The 16,174-nt window shown below is 42.2% G+C and overlaps 2 pseudogenes; both read left to right on the forward strand.

Moving 5' to 3' along the window:
* The first annotated feature begins 432 nt into the window (after nt 1-432).
* LOC124099348 (protein FAM50A-like) lies at nt 433-1,482 on the forward strand (annotated as a pseudogene).
* Nucleotides 1,483-2,263: 781 nt separating this feature from the next.
* Nucleotides 2,264-4,327, forward strand: LOC124099358 (tumor necrosis factor receptor superfamily member 21-like; annotated as a pseudogene).
* The last annotated feature ends 11,847 nt before the right edge of the window (nt 4,328-16,174 follow it).

Genomic DNA, 16,174 nt, shown 5'->3' on the forward strand with positions numbered 1-16,174 from the left:
ACCTCAACACACACACACACACACACACACACACACACACACACATCTTGAGCTGTTGGTTCTAACCCCTCCCAGTTGGCTATAAGCCACCTCCTCTCTCTCTACATCACATGCAACATGTCCTTCTCTGACAGATATTCTTCCTCAAAGCTCACCTATCCTCAAAAAAATAAATAACATTTAGACTTGCTCAATTGTTCTCTTTCTTTATCTCATATTCCTAAATCAATAAACCACAAAAACACACCTCACCTCCTCACCTCCCTTTCTTTCAATAGCCCTCTGCAGTCTGATGTAGTCCTTTGTCACACTGCTGAAACTGCTTTCACTGAGAAATCTCCCAATGGACATTTTTCAGTATTGATCCCTTCTGTTAAAAAAAAAAATCTAGGATTTAGCAGGGCTGCTGTCACAGTTGTTGCCGACACCACCATGGCTCAGTACAAGGGCACCCCAAGCGAGGCAGGATGTGCCAAAAATCTGATGAGGAAATGGGAAGAGGAGCAGGAGCAGATGGAGCAGAGGAAGCAGTGGGTTGCAGAGAAGAACATAATGAAATCCAACATTGACAAGAAGTTCTCTGCACACTATGATGCTGTGGAGGCAGAGCTCAAGTTCAGCACCATGGGTCTTTTGACCCTGAATGACATGAAAGTGAAACAGGAAGCACTGGTGAATGAGCAGGAGAAGCAGCTGGCCAAGAAGGAGCAGTCAAAGGAGCTGCAGCTAAAGCTGGAGAAGCTGCGAGAAAAGAGTGCAAGAAGGAGGCCAAGAGGAAGCTCTGTAGCCTGCCCTTCACCTTGGAGGAAGAAGAGGAGGGAGGCGAAGAGGAGGAGGAGGTGTCCATGCATGAGGAGGAGCTGTAAAGGAAAGAGATCACCACAAAGAGAAGGAAAATGTGGAAGAACCCAGATGTGGACACCAGCTTCTTGCCTGACCAAGACAGGGGGGAGGAGGAAAATCTTCTCTGGGAAGAGCTGCGGCAGGAGTGGGAAGCCGAGCAGGAGAAGAGTAAGATTGAAGAGATTGAAATCACCTTCAGTTACTGGGCTGGCTCTGGACACCAGCAGACAGTCAAAATGAAAAAGGGCAATACCATGCAGCAGTTCCTCCAGAAGGCACTTGAGATCCTGCGTGAAGACTTCAGTGAGCTCAGGTCAGCAGGGGTGGGGCAGCTCATGTACATCAAGGAGGACTTAATCATTCCCCATCATCACAGTTTCTGTGACTTCATCATTACCAAGGCACGTGGGAAGAGTTGGCCACTCTTTAACTTTGATGTTCATGATGATGGCAGCTACTCAGCGATGCCACTGTGGAGAAGTATGAGTCTCATGCAGGAAAGGTGGTGCTGAGGAGATGGTATGAGAAGAACAAGCACATCTTCCCTGCCAGCCGCTGGGAGCCCTATGACCCTGAAAAGAAGTGGGACAAGTATAAGATCCGGTGAACATCTAGAAAGTGGTTTGGCCTCGGCTGTCCCTGGTGCACCCCCATGTCTCCAGAACTCAAGCGTCTGACACACCTGCGACTGTGCTGTTGTGTGCTAGGAGGATGGTAGCCACTCATCCCCTGGCATTGTCATTGCTTTTTTCTTTTACAATAAATAGTGCACATGTTAAAAAAAAAGATCTAAATAAATGAAGATGTAATGTTCATGAGAGAAAATTTAATATTATAAATTTGCCAATTCACCAGCAAATCAATCTACACATTTAACAAATTGTAATCAAAATCCAAAAAGGGAGTATATGTGTGTGTATGCTTATGTGTATGTAACTAAACAGGCTGGTTCTAAAATTTATATAGAATTTATGAAAGTATATAAGATAATAAGAGCAAACAACCAAGAATAGTATTGATGCTATTGAAGATTAAGAAAGTAAGACAGAACCTTAATTCTAAAGTGATTATAAAGATATTGCATTAATTAGCTTCCTGTCAAAGTGACAAAATACCAGAAATAATTAACTTAAAGAAGAAAGGACAGTCCCTCGCCTGCGGGTCTGGGCAGTGGAGGAGGGTGTTTCGCAGTGGCTGGAGGCTTTGCTATGGGAAGTTGTCCCTTCTCTCTCTCTGGGCCAGCCCTCCTCCCTGGTTCTCCTCAGCCGCTGTCTGAGGAGAGCGCCTGGAGGCCCAGGCTGCAGCCCAGGCTGTTTCTCCCAGCCCGGGTGGCAGCGCCACTTGGCAGGTGCTGAGTGCCTCCCTTGCCACCTTCCTCCTCTGCCTGGCTGCCGCAGTGCACAAGAGGTGTTGGAGGTAGATGGGCTCCCGACCCGGGAGGCGGCGGTGGATATGGCGCTGGGCAATAGCATCCACCGATTGCAGCTACCATGGAGCCACAAACCACGCCCCGGGCATCCCTGTGAGTATCCCCCAGCCAGCCTTGGGGACCTCTGCGAGCAGCAGCACCACCCTCGCCTATTGCAACTGCATCGCCTGCAGAATTGGAGCCAGGATGATCCACTGGCTCCTTTCTCCTGCTTAGATTCCTTAGCACCACCACCATGGCTCAGCCAGAACCGAAGGCCCCAAATCTCACTGGCACATACCCCCATGTTGACCATGCCACTGGCCAGGTGCTAAGCTGTGACAAGTGTCCAGTAGGAACCTATGTCTCTGAGCATTGTACCCAACACAAGCCTGCGAGTTTGCAGCAGTTGTCCTTCAGGGACCTTTACCAGGCATGAAAATGGCATAGAGAGATGCTATGACTGTAGTCAGCCATGCCCACGGCCAATGGTCGAGCAATTACCTTGTGCTGCCTTGACTGGCCCAGAATACACTTGCCCACCTGGCACGTTCAAGTCTAATGGTACCTGTGCCCCCCCATACAGTGTGTCCTGTGGGCTGGGGTGTGCACAAGAAAGGGACAGAGAACGAGAATGTCCGGTATAAGCAGTGCGCTCGGGGTACCTTCTCTGATGTGCTTCTAGTGTGATGAAATGCAAGGCATACACAGATTGAGTCAAAACCTGATGGTGATGAAGCCTGCGACCAAGGAAACAGACAACGTCTGTGTCTCGCACCTGGCCTCCAGCACGCCCCCGCCTTCCCCTGGCAAGCCATCTTTTCATGCCTTGAGTACATGGAATCCCATGAAGTCCCTTCCTCCACTTCTGTTTCCAAAAGCATGACCTCAACAGAATCCAACTCTTCTGCCTCTGTTAGACCAAAGGTACTGAGTAGCATCCAAGAAGGGACAGTCCCTGACAACACAAGCTCAGCCAGTGGGGAGGAAGGCATGTACAAAACCCTCCCAAGCTTCAGATAGTCAGCCACCAGCAAGGCCCCCACCACCAACACATCCTGAAGCTGCTGCCATCTATGGAGGCCACTGGGGGGCGAGAAGTCCAGCACGCCCATCAAGGGCCCCAAGAGGGCCCATCCTAGACAGAACCTGCTAAGCATTTTGACATCAATGAACACTTGCCCTGGATGGTTGTGCTTTTCCTGCTGCTGGTGCTTGTGGTGATCGTAGTGTGCAATATCCAGAAAAGCTCCAGGACTCTGAAAAAGGGACCCCGGCAGGATCCCAGCGCCATTGTGGAAAAAGCAGCGCTGAAGAAATCCATGACTCAAACTCAGAACCCAGAGAAGTGGATCTACTACTGCAGTGGCCATGGTAGTGGCATCCTGAAGCTTGTAGCAGCCCAATTGAGAAGCCAGTGGAAGGATATCTATCAGTTTCCTTGCAATGCCAGCGAGAGGGAGGTGGCTGCTTTCTCCAAAGAGTATACAGTGGATCACAAACGGGCGTACGTGGCTCTGCGCACTGGACCATCCGGGGCCCTGAGGCCAGCCTTGTGCAGTTAATTAGCGCCCTGCGTCAGCACCGGTGCAATGATGTCCTGGAAAAGATCTCGGGCTGATGGAAGACACCACCCAGCTGGAAACTGACAAACTGGCCCTCCCAACAAGCCCCATCCCCAATCCTAACGTGAAACTTGAGAATTCCACTCTCCTGACTGTGGAGCCCTCCCCGGTGGACAAGAACAAGGGCTTCTTCATGGATGAGTGTGAGCCCCTTTTCCCCTGTGACTCCACATCCAGCGGATCCTTGGCATTGAGCAGGACCGGCTCCTTTATTACTAAAGAAAAGAAGGACACAGTGCTGCAGCAGGTACTCCCGGACCCCTCTATTTTGTGGCCTATCTTTGATGACATGCTGCACATTCTGAACTCTGAGGAGCTGCGGGGGATTGAAGAGATTTCCCAAACTGAGGACAAACTAGATAGGCTATTTGAGATTATTGGAGTCAAGATCCAAGAAGCCAGCCAGAACCTGCTGGACTCTGTTTATAGCCATTTTCCTGTTCTTTTGTAGAAGGTAGAGAGACTGCATTCTGAAGATAATGCTGGAGATTAGTGGCAGGATGATTTTGTTTTGTTCCTGACTTTTGTTTTTTGGTGTGTGTGTGTGTGTGTGTGTGTGTGTTTAACAGAGTATATGGTCAGTGTTTAAGTTCTTTCTTTTTCTTTACCCTTCTGGGAAGTTAGATTATAAGTCTTTTCAAGGTATAACTGTTGCAAAATATCCACCACTAAAGTTTTTAAGTTCTGTATTACCTCCGTTTTTGCCACCTTATGTATTTGTTATGTGCACTTTAATTCACTTAACTTACCATAAATCTCAGTGTGACTTTTCCTGCACACTTGATTATGAGACTCTTAACTTTTAAAAAGTGTAAATGGCATCTCTTGAATTCTATAAGCAATCTTTAGGTCTTTCAACACCTACTGTTTTTCCCACACCTATTTTTTTTTAAATATTACTACCATTTTTATTTTTGTTTTGTCCTTTACACATGTTCTTAAGCATTAAGGAAATTTAAGACCCTGTTGAGTTACTTTAATGCAATTAGTCTTTGAATTATCTTTTTAATATGTCTTGTTGTGTAGTTCATATTCATGGCTGAAACTTGAGCACACTATTGCCGATTGTATGGTTTTCACCAGGACACTGTGCAGAATGCTTGATTACTTATGCCATTCTTAACATTAATATGCTCTGGGCTAGAGAAATGAAATTCTCAAGCCATCCAGACTTGCCGTTTCAGTGGCTTAACACCTGGCCCACCAAAGAATTTGAACTTCATCTTTTAGGGATTGAGCTGTTCTGGAACACATTGCTGCATTTCTGAAAGTCAAAATTGAGTGCCAGTGGCACCTTTTTCTATAGAGCATTTGCCTAGTTTTGCTTTAAAAGATGTTTGTTTCAATACAACATAGCCAATAGGTCCAGTCTGCCCTCTAGGCCTTGACCTTGCTGGATTTCCTTCATCATTCAAACACTTTAATTAAAAATAAGGCTGCAGCTGTAAGAACTCTTGTCTGATATATTTGCAACTATGCTCCCATTTATAAACCTACCATCTAATGCTTAGTTGCAAGATTCTAATGCAAAGGTGGTGTGAACTCCCTTTGTGTGTTGGGGGTTTGTGGGTAGTGGTGAGGGACCGATATCAGGAAAATGCCTTCAAATATACTAATTTAATAATAAACATTAGATGTTTGTTTAAAAGAAGAAGAATAAAAAGAAGAAGAAGAAGAAGGAGGAGGAGGAGGAGGAGGAGGAGGAGGAGGAGGAGGAGGAAGAAGAAAAGAAGAAAGGATTTGCTGAGCCCAGAGTTGCACACCTATAATCCCAGCAACTCAGGAGGCTGATATAGGAGCATTGCAAGTTCAAAGCCACCTTCAGCAATTTAGGGAGGCCCTGTCTCAAAATAAAAAATAAAAAGGGTTGAGGATGTATCCTTCTTTATATATAAGAAGGATACATTTATTTTTGGCTCACAGCTTTGGAGGTTTCATTCCAAGATTACCTTTTGGTTATTAGCTCTTAGGTTTGCAGCAAAGCAGTACATCATGGTCTGGAGTACTTGATGGAACAAAGCTGCTCACCACATGGTAGTAAGGAAGCAGGGACAGGAAATGACCAGGGTCCCAATATCTTCTTCAAAGTCATGCCCCCAGTGACCTAACCTCCTTCCACTAGATCTCACCTTCTAAAGGTTCCACCCCTTCCAGTAGTGCTAGGGGTAAGGATTAAGCAAACCTTCAACATGTGAGCTTTAGGGGGACATTCAAAATCCAAACTATAGAAGACCTGTATTATAAGGACATGCTAATTAAACCATGTGGCATAATGGACAATAACTAATGCAATAGAATGTAAATGTGTGTGTGTGTGTGTGTGTGTGTGTATACTGACCCTTCAATAATTTTCATTGCACCTTTTTCAGAAATAGTTACACCTATTAACATAAAAGCATCAATAACTTCTGCAGTATCAATCACTCCTTTAAAGAAATAAAGAAAATAAGGATCAACTGGAAACTGTGAAAAAAAATCAAAGATAAATTGCATTCAATGCATTATTGCAATTTTCCATGAAACATCAATGCAATTTTCCATGAAACATCAATGCAATATTTCAGCTATTTCTTCTATTGGCCAAGACAAAGACAAAACTAGAGATACCTGATTATTTATTTATTTATTTGTTTATCTATCTATCTATCTATTTATTTGTTTGTTTGTTTGTTGTGGGGCTTGCTGGGGATTGAACCCGGAGCCTTGTGCCTGTGAGGCAAGCACTCTACCAACTGAGTTATATCTTCAGCCCCTCCTAATGATATTTCTTGTATCAATAAATACCATACCCTCCAATGTTGCTCAAATCAATCACTCTTGCCTCTTTCCCTCCTCCTCCACATTCAGTCATGAATATATTCCATGCCTAAATATCTTTCAAATATCTCACAAATCATTATTTCCAGCACAACTGTTCCATTATTACTCAGATATAAATCCATGCTCCACATAAATCTACTGGTATTATTTCCTCTATTGACAACTCTTCATAGCTTCCCTCCTCATTATCCTTTAGGATCAAGTCCAGGTACCTTCCCAGGCCTTGCCTGTGTTGCTTTGCAGGCCTCATCTTCTACTTTGCTTCCCCTTGCTCTGGGCTTCTGGCTTCCTGCTCTTCCCCCAGTTCTTCAGGACCAAAACCTCCCAGTGAGCTATTTCCTCTGTCTAGAGAACACTTATCTTTGGAAATAGAGTTTAAGTATCACTGCCATATGGAACTTCAATCATATAAAAAATTACCAAATAGTATGAACGTCCCTCAGATCCTTAGTTAAGAACATATTGTTGAAAGAGTAGAGGCTTTTCCTGGTGTTTCATGTTTTTGAGAGATAGTATTAAATAAAAACTACCATACTTAAAAGTACTCCTTACAAGAACTAACAGCAGAACAAAGGACAGAATGAGATTTGTAGAAGCTTTCCAGGAAGCCAATATCTAATAATAAACCTTTACTAAAACATGTTTGCTAACTGTTCAAAACAAAACAAAACAAAAACAAACCATCATTATTTGTGTCCAAACTGTAAAAAGCCAATTTTATTTTTCTCTCAGTATCTCTAAGGTATTCCATAAATGCACAAAAGCTCAGCAGACTATGTGTGTAACTATCAATAGATTTTAAAATTACCTTTAAGAAAGAAAAAAAAATGATATTAGAGAAAGATTTGGGCAAAGTAGATTACAAGTTACAGTGTTTAAACACTTGTACATTTACACCAGGTAAATTAGATATTCTGCCATAATCACTGGTACTTTCATTTTAGAGTAAAACACACACACACACACACACACACACACACACACACCAGAATCTTTTGACTACCAAAACTTTAAAAAAATTTAGAAATTGGGGTGGGGGTGCAGTACATGTAGCCCAGTGGTGGCCTGTTTACCTAGCATGCATGAGGCCCTGGGTTCAATCCCCAGTACTGCAAAATCAAAGAAAAAAAAAAAAAAAAAAAAAAAAAAAAAAACGAAATTGACTTGACTGCTCTTCCACCCAAGTCTCATGTATTTATTCACTCTTATGGTTTAGTTATGAGATGTCCCCCCAAAAATTCATGTGTGGGACAATGCACGACTTTTCATAGATGAAATGATTGAGAAGTGGAACCTAATCAGTGGCTTAATCCACTGATATGGATTAATTGGGTGATAACTGTAGGAAGGTAGGTTGTGGTTGAAAGGAGCAGGTGACTGAGAGTGCACCTTTGAGGTTCATGTTTTATGCCCAGTAAGTGCATCTCTCTCCCTCCTCTGCCCCTCTTCCTCCCCTTCCTGATTGTCATATCCTGAGCTGCTTTCCTACATCATACTGTTCTGCCTCACCTGGGCCCAGAACTATGGAGTGGCTACCAATGAACTGAAACCATGATCCCCAAATAAACTTTGATTTTTCTATGTCATACTCATCAGGTATTTTGGTCACAGCTATAATTTTTTTTTAAAAAAAAATTAAAAAGCTGACTAAAACTGTCACTCAGTAAATGAGTAAATCACTTCTCTAATTGCTAGGAAAATAGAATATGTCATAGTCCCTGCCTTTAAGAAGCTTCTAGCTATTAAGGAAGACAGACACATACACAAATATATAAGCAAACAAGTGAAATGATGTTTCAAAACCACCATGAAAGTAGTGCAGAACAAAGTTGTGAGTGGAATCTATGAAGGAGGGATATGAATGGAGGAAATCTTCACAGGAGAGGTGACTCAAGTTAAATGTTGAAAAACAATAACAAAAAGTGAGAAAACAAAGGTATGGGGTATCATAGATGTGAAAGGCAGATACTAGCTGTCTATTGACATTCCCCCTCACCTCCCTTGGGCACCCATTTGTGCTTTCCTAGGGATTCCATGTCTCAGTCTCTCTTGCAGTTAAGTATGGATGTAGGAAAAAATCTCTTCAGTGAAGTATGAATAAAAGTAACGTGTATTACTTTTGGGCCTGGTCAATGAAATCCTCCTACATAGATGACCTTATGCTCATTTTTTTTTCACCAGAGGAATGCACAAGATGGCAAATGCACAGGAGGAAAAATGAGTCTAGGCCTCCAAAGTTCTGCAAGGTAAAAACTTGTCCACCAAACCCAACACCCACCAAGAAGTCAGGAAGAGTTCTGTATACAAAATTAAAAGGCTTGTACTTTTGTCACTGATGATGTCAAACCCCTAAATAATTTCAAGCAGGGCCATGAAATAACCAGAAGTACTTTTCAGAAATACTTTTCCAAAGTGTCATATAGTTGCAGCACAGAAGAACTAAAGGCAAAAAGTAAGGGCAGAAAGATTGGTTATAAGATGGTTTCAGCAACTTAAGTGAGAGAGATGGTGGAGGCCAGCACTACTAGGAGCAATGAGATGAAGAGGGAGGAGCATGGTTGTGAAATACACTATGAATCATGCAGGACCCTGTCATTAACTGGATGTTGGGGTGAGGAAGAAGGAAGGGTCTAGAATAACTGAGTGGTGGAACACTTCATCCATACTCCAATCACAGAAGGAAGTATAGAGACCCAGAAGATGAGCATAGCTGTCAATTTGTGAGTCACTCATGCTAAAATGATAGTTTGGACTTGAAAAGTGATCTTTCAGACAAATGGAGTAAGGGAAATGAGACAGAAAGTGTAGACCTTGCTCTGTCAAAGACCTTGACTGAAAGTGGAACAGAGTAGGAAAAGGGAAAGATGGGAGAGCCATGGTTAAGGGAGGATAATTGTTATGAGACAGGAAGAACTTGAAAATATAGGATAAAGAAAAGAAAGTTGGCCAGGGACCATGGAGCATTCCTATAATCTCAGCAAATCAGGAGACTGATACAGGAAAAAAGAAATTTGAAGCCAGCCTGGGCAACTTAGCAAGGCCCTGTCTCAAAAAAAAAAAAAAAAAAAAAGAAAGAAAGAAAGAAAGAAAGAAATGAAAAGTACTGAGAATGTAGCTCAGAGATAGAGAGCCTCGGGGTGTAATACTCAGCACTGTTAAAAAAAAAACAAAAAAACACCAAAAGCATTGACAAAGAAAAGAAAGTTGTACCTTTCCTCTTTTAAAGGAGATAAAAGGACATGAGGCCAAGAAGAACCAACTTTGAAAAGGAGAAGAAACACTTCACTACCTGAGACTAAAGGAAAGAAAGTAAGCACGGGCATAAATAAAGATAAGCTAATACTTGACATATATAATATAGAGGCTAATTAACTGCTTAAGTCTCAGCAGGCAATTTTAAGCATTTTCCATAAGTTTGATCATTAACCATCAAAATAATCCTAAGAGGTAAGCACCATTATTGTCCCCATTTTACAACCGAGGAAACTATGAGAGTACCAAAAGTTTGAAAAGGTTCGAGCTGACCACCTCCATGTAACCAGTGAACTAAGTGGCATGTTCATCTATTGGCAGGAAGGAGCAAGGAATCTCAGGGTTTGCAGGTGGAATAAGTCATGGTATCTTAACCCCAATACTATTGACATTTGGGATCAAGTAATTCTTTGTTGTCCTGTGCACTATGACATGTTTAGCAGTATTCCTGTCCCTTTGCACACACATGTGCATGCACACACACAATCAGGATCTTCAAAAATGTCCAAAAACAATGCCAAATGTCCCTGATGCACCAAGTCATCCCTGAGGTGGAGGTACAGAAGACAGCGCTAACTCTAGATAGTCTGATGAAGAAGAGGAGAGGATCCAGCTCTTACTGAAAAGACAGATGATATTGTAAGATTCTAGGGCTAAATTCAGATGGGAAGAGTGATGTAACCACTGGGAAGGGTGTTGCTATTGTTATTTGTTTGTTTTGATTTGTTTAATGTTTAAAGGTGAATGCTGAAAAAGTAGAAAGAAAACGTGGCCATACAGAATCCAGTGTAACCAATGCATACTGACTATTATTAAGACTGCCACCTATGATTGGATAGGCCTCAGGGAAAAAACCATCAATTTCCATTACTAAAACATGACATAGCATTATTCTTACCACATAGTATCTCATTTCTCTGGCATGCACTTTGTCAATCCTAAGAATGATACAGTTAACATTGACTGTTACTATGCTAAGTGTTTTTTTCTGGACCCTTGCCTTCACATCCATCATTTAATTCGAGTCTTCCAGAGAAAAATTTATTAAACATTATTTCCTTTCTCTTTCTGAATTTAATTCCGTTTCTTATCTTGAAAAAGATTTCTACAAAACCTGGGGTCACAGTCCTTTTTTAAACATATGTGCACCTCTACAACCTCTCCCACACTGCCCATTGGTTCATGTAGTCTCTTAGAGAAGCTTAAAGTAAAACAAAGTCTTTTTTTTTTTTTTTTTACTTTATTGGGTCAACTGGTTAAATACAGAGCTATGGAAATGAAGAGCCTCTGAAAATACAATAGTAATTATACTGTCATTTGTTTAAGACAATTCTATACCATAGTGTACAGTATTATAGTATAGATATGTCTTTAGTATATGGTTGAGCTGAAAATCTGTGGTTGTAATTACTACCCCCTCCCCGCTTCAGCCAAAAGGCAACTGCACATGGGAAAGCCCCAAGACATCCTCCTGCTCCCTGAGGAGCACTTGCCCAGGAATGGAGCCTTGGGAGCAACTCCTCTGAGGCGGGCAGGCCCCAGTTTCCAAGCCGGGGTGCCCTTGAGGAGAGCTCTTGGATGAAGCATCATCAGCCACCAGGAGGGACCCTCGACTGGCTCAGTTGGTTCGTGTTGCCTTCTATGTATTTGGGTGGCTCGGGCCCTCAGGCAGAACAGTAAGGTTCCCTGTCCATTTCACGAAGCATCTCACTAATAGAACATGAACTTGCACCAAGTGTTCCCAGAGCCCGTCGTTTGCAGGAAGCCGCTCACTGGGAAAGAACGTCTGAGCCCCTGAGGAGAGCTGGGAAGGACCGAGGGGCCTCGAGCTGCCTACCCCAGCCCCCTGCCGTCCAGACGCCACCGCGGCCCACCTTGCTGTCCTGCATCAGAGGGACGCCCCTGGCTTCCAGGCCTCTCGGCAGTTCCTCGATGTCCACCATCCCGTACCCATGACGGTCCAGCTTCCGGAAGAGCTCTTCAAAAATGCGGTAGGTTTCCACGTAGTCATGCCCGGCCACCGTGGGCAGCAGAAAGCCCCATACCCAGCGCGGCAGGGTGACAGCCACCAAAGAGCCTGAAAAGGAAGGAGCAGGCGTGTAGCTGGGTAGTGGGCACCAGGGGGCCTCCGCAGCGCTGCAACCGCCAACAGAATGCGGGGGTCAGGAGGCCCCGGCTCTGCCCATCCCGAGGCCGCTCAGGTCTCAGCTGAGGACCACCTTGCTCCCCCTAGTTATGTTTGGCTGGGGAGTCCCAGACAATTTTGATTCGGCCTTTAAACTGGCTGAGTGGTTGTGTTTATGAGGTGGTTGTTTTATTCAGTTGTGCTCAAAATCAAGGTTGCTATAGATAAGCTTCCATGTGGTCCTCCTGGGCCAAGGGAGAAATATGTATGCACATATAATATCAAACAAGTCCTAATGTTGTTCTCCTTGGATGTGTGTGTGTGTGTATTACATATATATAAATATACATATATGCATGTGTATGTATCTAAAACAAAATCCTAATGTGTTTGTGTGTGTGTGTGCGTGTGTGTGTGTGAGACAGAGAGAGAGAGAGCACCTGGGTGTACATCTATCTCAGGGAAAAATTAACTTTCTGATATGTAACATGAATTGACAATTGAAATATATTATAAATGTATTACACACACACACACACACACACACACACACACATTCAGAGTAGCTGAACAAGGAAATTTGGAGCCTGTTCCTCCTGGGTAATGGGAGTATTCATCTGGTCAGTGAGCTACATGAAAATGTCTTAGGAAATGATTGGATCATGTGGGTTGTAACCTCATCAGTGAATTAATCCATTTGATGGATTGATAATATGAATGAATTATTAAGAGGCGGGAACCAGTTGGAGGAAATACGTCACTGGGGTCATGCCCTGGAAGGGTTTATCTTGTGCAGTGATGTTCTTCTACCTCATCCCAAGCCCAAAGCAATGGGGCCCACAAACCATCAACTGAATCTTCGAAACCATGAGCTAAAATAAATCTTTTCTCCCTTTTTTGTTTATGTCAGATATTTTGATTACAACAATGAAAAGCTAACACAGGGAGAAATTTAGGAATCTGTAATCACAGCAGCCACAGGGAGCCAACACAATCACTGAAGCAAAGAACAACTCAGCCACAGACCCACACACAATGGAGACTAGAAGCAAACACCAGGAACCAGCTAAACCAACCAGAATGCCAGAAGGATGTGCATAGGTTATTTGCCCCAAAGCAACAGAAGTCACATCAGTTCTGGATGCTCTCTTGGGAAGAGCTTTAGTAAGCAATTGTTTTCTAAGAGAAAGGAAGTAAATACTTCTCAAAGTAGGCTAATTCAGTTGCTTGACTAAGCTTTCAAATTATTTAGTTAATTTTCTTTTCTCTTTTTTTCTTTTTGCCATTATCCAAAAGCTGGGACTTAGGAGAAAGCCTAGTTTAGACAAAACAAGTACATTTTCTGTACACATGGAAATTTAAGTTTCTGCTGAAATTCACGAGCCTTTGTCCTCTGAGAATTATTCTGGGCCCATGGTTTAAATGTTGTCCCTGTGAACTGATTTTGCTGAATATTTCCTTTTGATCTTTAGTGATATTGGGTCAAGAAGACTAAAAGTGGTAGCCAACCTTTTAGAATAGCAGAGCAGACATGTAAAAAGAACCCCAGTTTGCAAGTTGGGTACAGTGGCACACACCTGTAACACCAGCTACTCAGGAGGCTGAGGCAGGAGGATCCCAAATCAAGGCAGCCTATGCCTCTTAATGAGACACCATCTCAAAAAATAAAAAAGGGCTGGGGATGTAGTGCACCAGGTAAGCACTTGCCTAGCCTGAATAAGGCCCTGGGTTCAATCCCCAGCACCATTCAAAAAGAGGAAGAAGAAGCCACAGTACTTGATAACATCACTGAGTCAGTGAACAAATTATGAAATCTGCTTCCATTGGAATTTTTCAGATAGGAGATAAATTCAACCTCTATCTATTATTTAAGTCACTTTTTTATTGGGGAATCTGTCACTCACAGCTAACAATAGAGTCAGAGAAAAAGCATACCCCTTAGAATAATTATAAACTGAAATGAGTGCAAATTCCCTTCTACACACTCATCTCTGTTTGCAAATATTCTATAAGAACGTAACTGAAAACCTAATATATATTGGGGAGTGATGGAAAAACATTCTGAAAAAGCTGATATGTAATAAAGATAAAGAATTAGCTAGTGAAAAGTGGGGAAAATAGTATTCCTTGCACTTTTAACATTCCTGAGAAGAAAAAGAAATTGGGAAGGTAAGGAACTAAAGGAAATCTTACATGACTGGAGAATAATGAATAGCAGGAGGAGTGGGAAAAGCTGAGATTAGAAGTGGAAGCAGGGGCCAGACCATGCAGAGCACCATAGGCCATGTTAAAGATCCCAAGAGCAACATGGAGCTGTATTATCCAGGTAAACTAGGTTTTGCTGTAATAACAACCCTAGAATGTCAGTGGCTTACAAAGATGAATATCTTACTCATATATGTGTCCTTCATAGTTTAGCAGTGGGATCTGCACTTGGAATGTCACTGTCCTTATTCTGGGACCAATGTATCCACTATGTGGAACATGGTTACTAGCCACAGTAAAAGGAACAAGAAAATGCAGAAGCAAGCTCAGTTCTTAAAGCTTCTGTCTATAGTGGCATGTAAAATTTCTGTGCACATTGAATTAGCTAAAGCAAGTGACAGGCCCTCCTACCTTCAAGTTATCCTGCAGGAAAGGAGAATAGTAGTGAACAATAGACAATATGACATGCTTTCCAGGAACCATTGGAGAGGTTTGAGCTGAAAGCTAAATGTGGTGGCACATACTTTTAATCCCAGTTACTCAAAAGGATAAGGCAGAAGGATCTCAAGTTCAAGGCCACCTTGGCAACTTAGCAAGACCCAGTCTATAAAATAAAAACTAAAAAAAAAATAAAATTAGAGGAGACAGCTCATTGGTAGTTTGCTTTCCTAGCATGTGCCAGTCCCTGGTTTCAATCACCAGATCCTCAAAAAGAGAGAGAGATTTAAGCTGCATGATTTAATTCACAGTATAAAATATCCCTCTAACTGCTGAATGAAGAATAGAAAAAAAATGCAAGGGCCAGAGAAGTGAGATCAATTAGGAGAGTCTAAGAGTGGTCACCTTGAACTATGATAGTGGCAGATAGAAGTGGAAAAGAGAGGGAGAGAAGCAGACAGATCATGACATATTTTAAAAGTAGAATTAAAAATTTTTGTGAGGGATTGGATGAAGGGAGAAAATGGTACCAAAAATAATTGTCAGGTTTCTGGCATGAGACACCTTATAGATGGAATTGCCAATCTCTGAGATTGGGGATAATAAGATCATGCTAAGTTTGAGGCACCTGTGAGTCATATAAGTGGCAAAATTACATGCACACCTCAAGAAATAAAGGGCTGGGGGGCTGGGGTCAGGGCTTACTGGCAGAGTGCTTCCCCAGCATGTGTGAAGCACTGGGTTCAATTGTTAGCACCACATATAAATAAAAAAGTAATGATCCATCAGCAACTAAAAAAATACTTAAAAAAGAAATAGGTCTGAGATGAAAACATAAATGTGTAAGTCATTTTGGTATATAAATAGTTTTTAAAGCTGTAAAAGAGAATAGGATCCTAGACCAAGTTATGACAACTCCAAAATGTAGATATTAGATGAGAGCAACAGCACTAGCACTGTGAAGCATTTAAAAATTCAAAATCAAATTCAATCTGCATGGACTTGAATACTGGGTTATATAAATCCTCTGAGTCTTAGTTTCCTCATCCACACCATTTCTGATGGATCAGTCTGTTGTGAGGATTGCATTGAAAAAAAAAAGTACAAACATACAGCCTACCACATAGAAAAGTACTTTCTAAATCATGGCAATTGGTACTTCTATTAAAGGAGAAAGAGCCTTGAAAGAAGTGGGAGAAAATAAGGAAGTCTATCATTAATGAAAGGATTTGAACAATGGATTTTAGGATGAGAGAGGTGCCGAAAATGCCAAATGCTACTGAAAATTTGAATAAAATGAAAATCTAGGACTGAATTGTGTCTTCTGAATTTGGCAAAAAAATGCATCAGTATTTTTTAAGCATCTTTGATGAATTGATGAGGAAGTTAATGAGCATTAAGGTCTAGAAATAAAAATACATTTCAGGTGAAGACCTAAATTTAAAAAGGTTAACCTTT

Source organism: Marmota monax, unplaced genomic scaffold, assembly GCF_021218885.2.
Source record: "Marmota monax isolate L192 unplaced genomic scaffold, Marmota_monax_Labrador192_F-V1.1 WCK01_AAM20220418_F8-fsc01222, whole genome shotgun sequence".
In the NCBI taxonomy this organism is placed as follows: Eukaryota; Metazoa; Chordata; class Mammalia; order Rodentia; family Sciuridae; genus Marmota; species Marmota monax.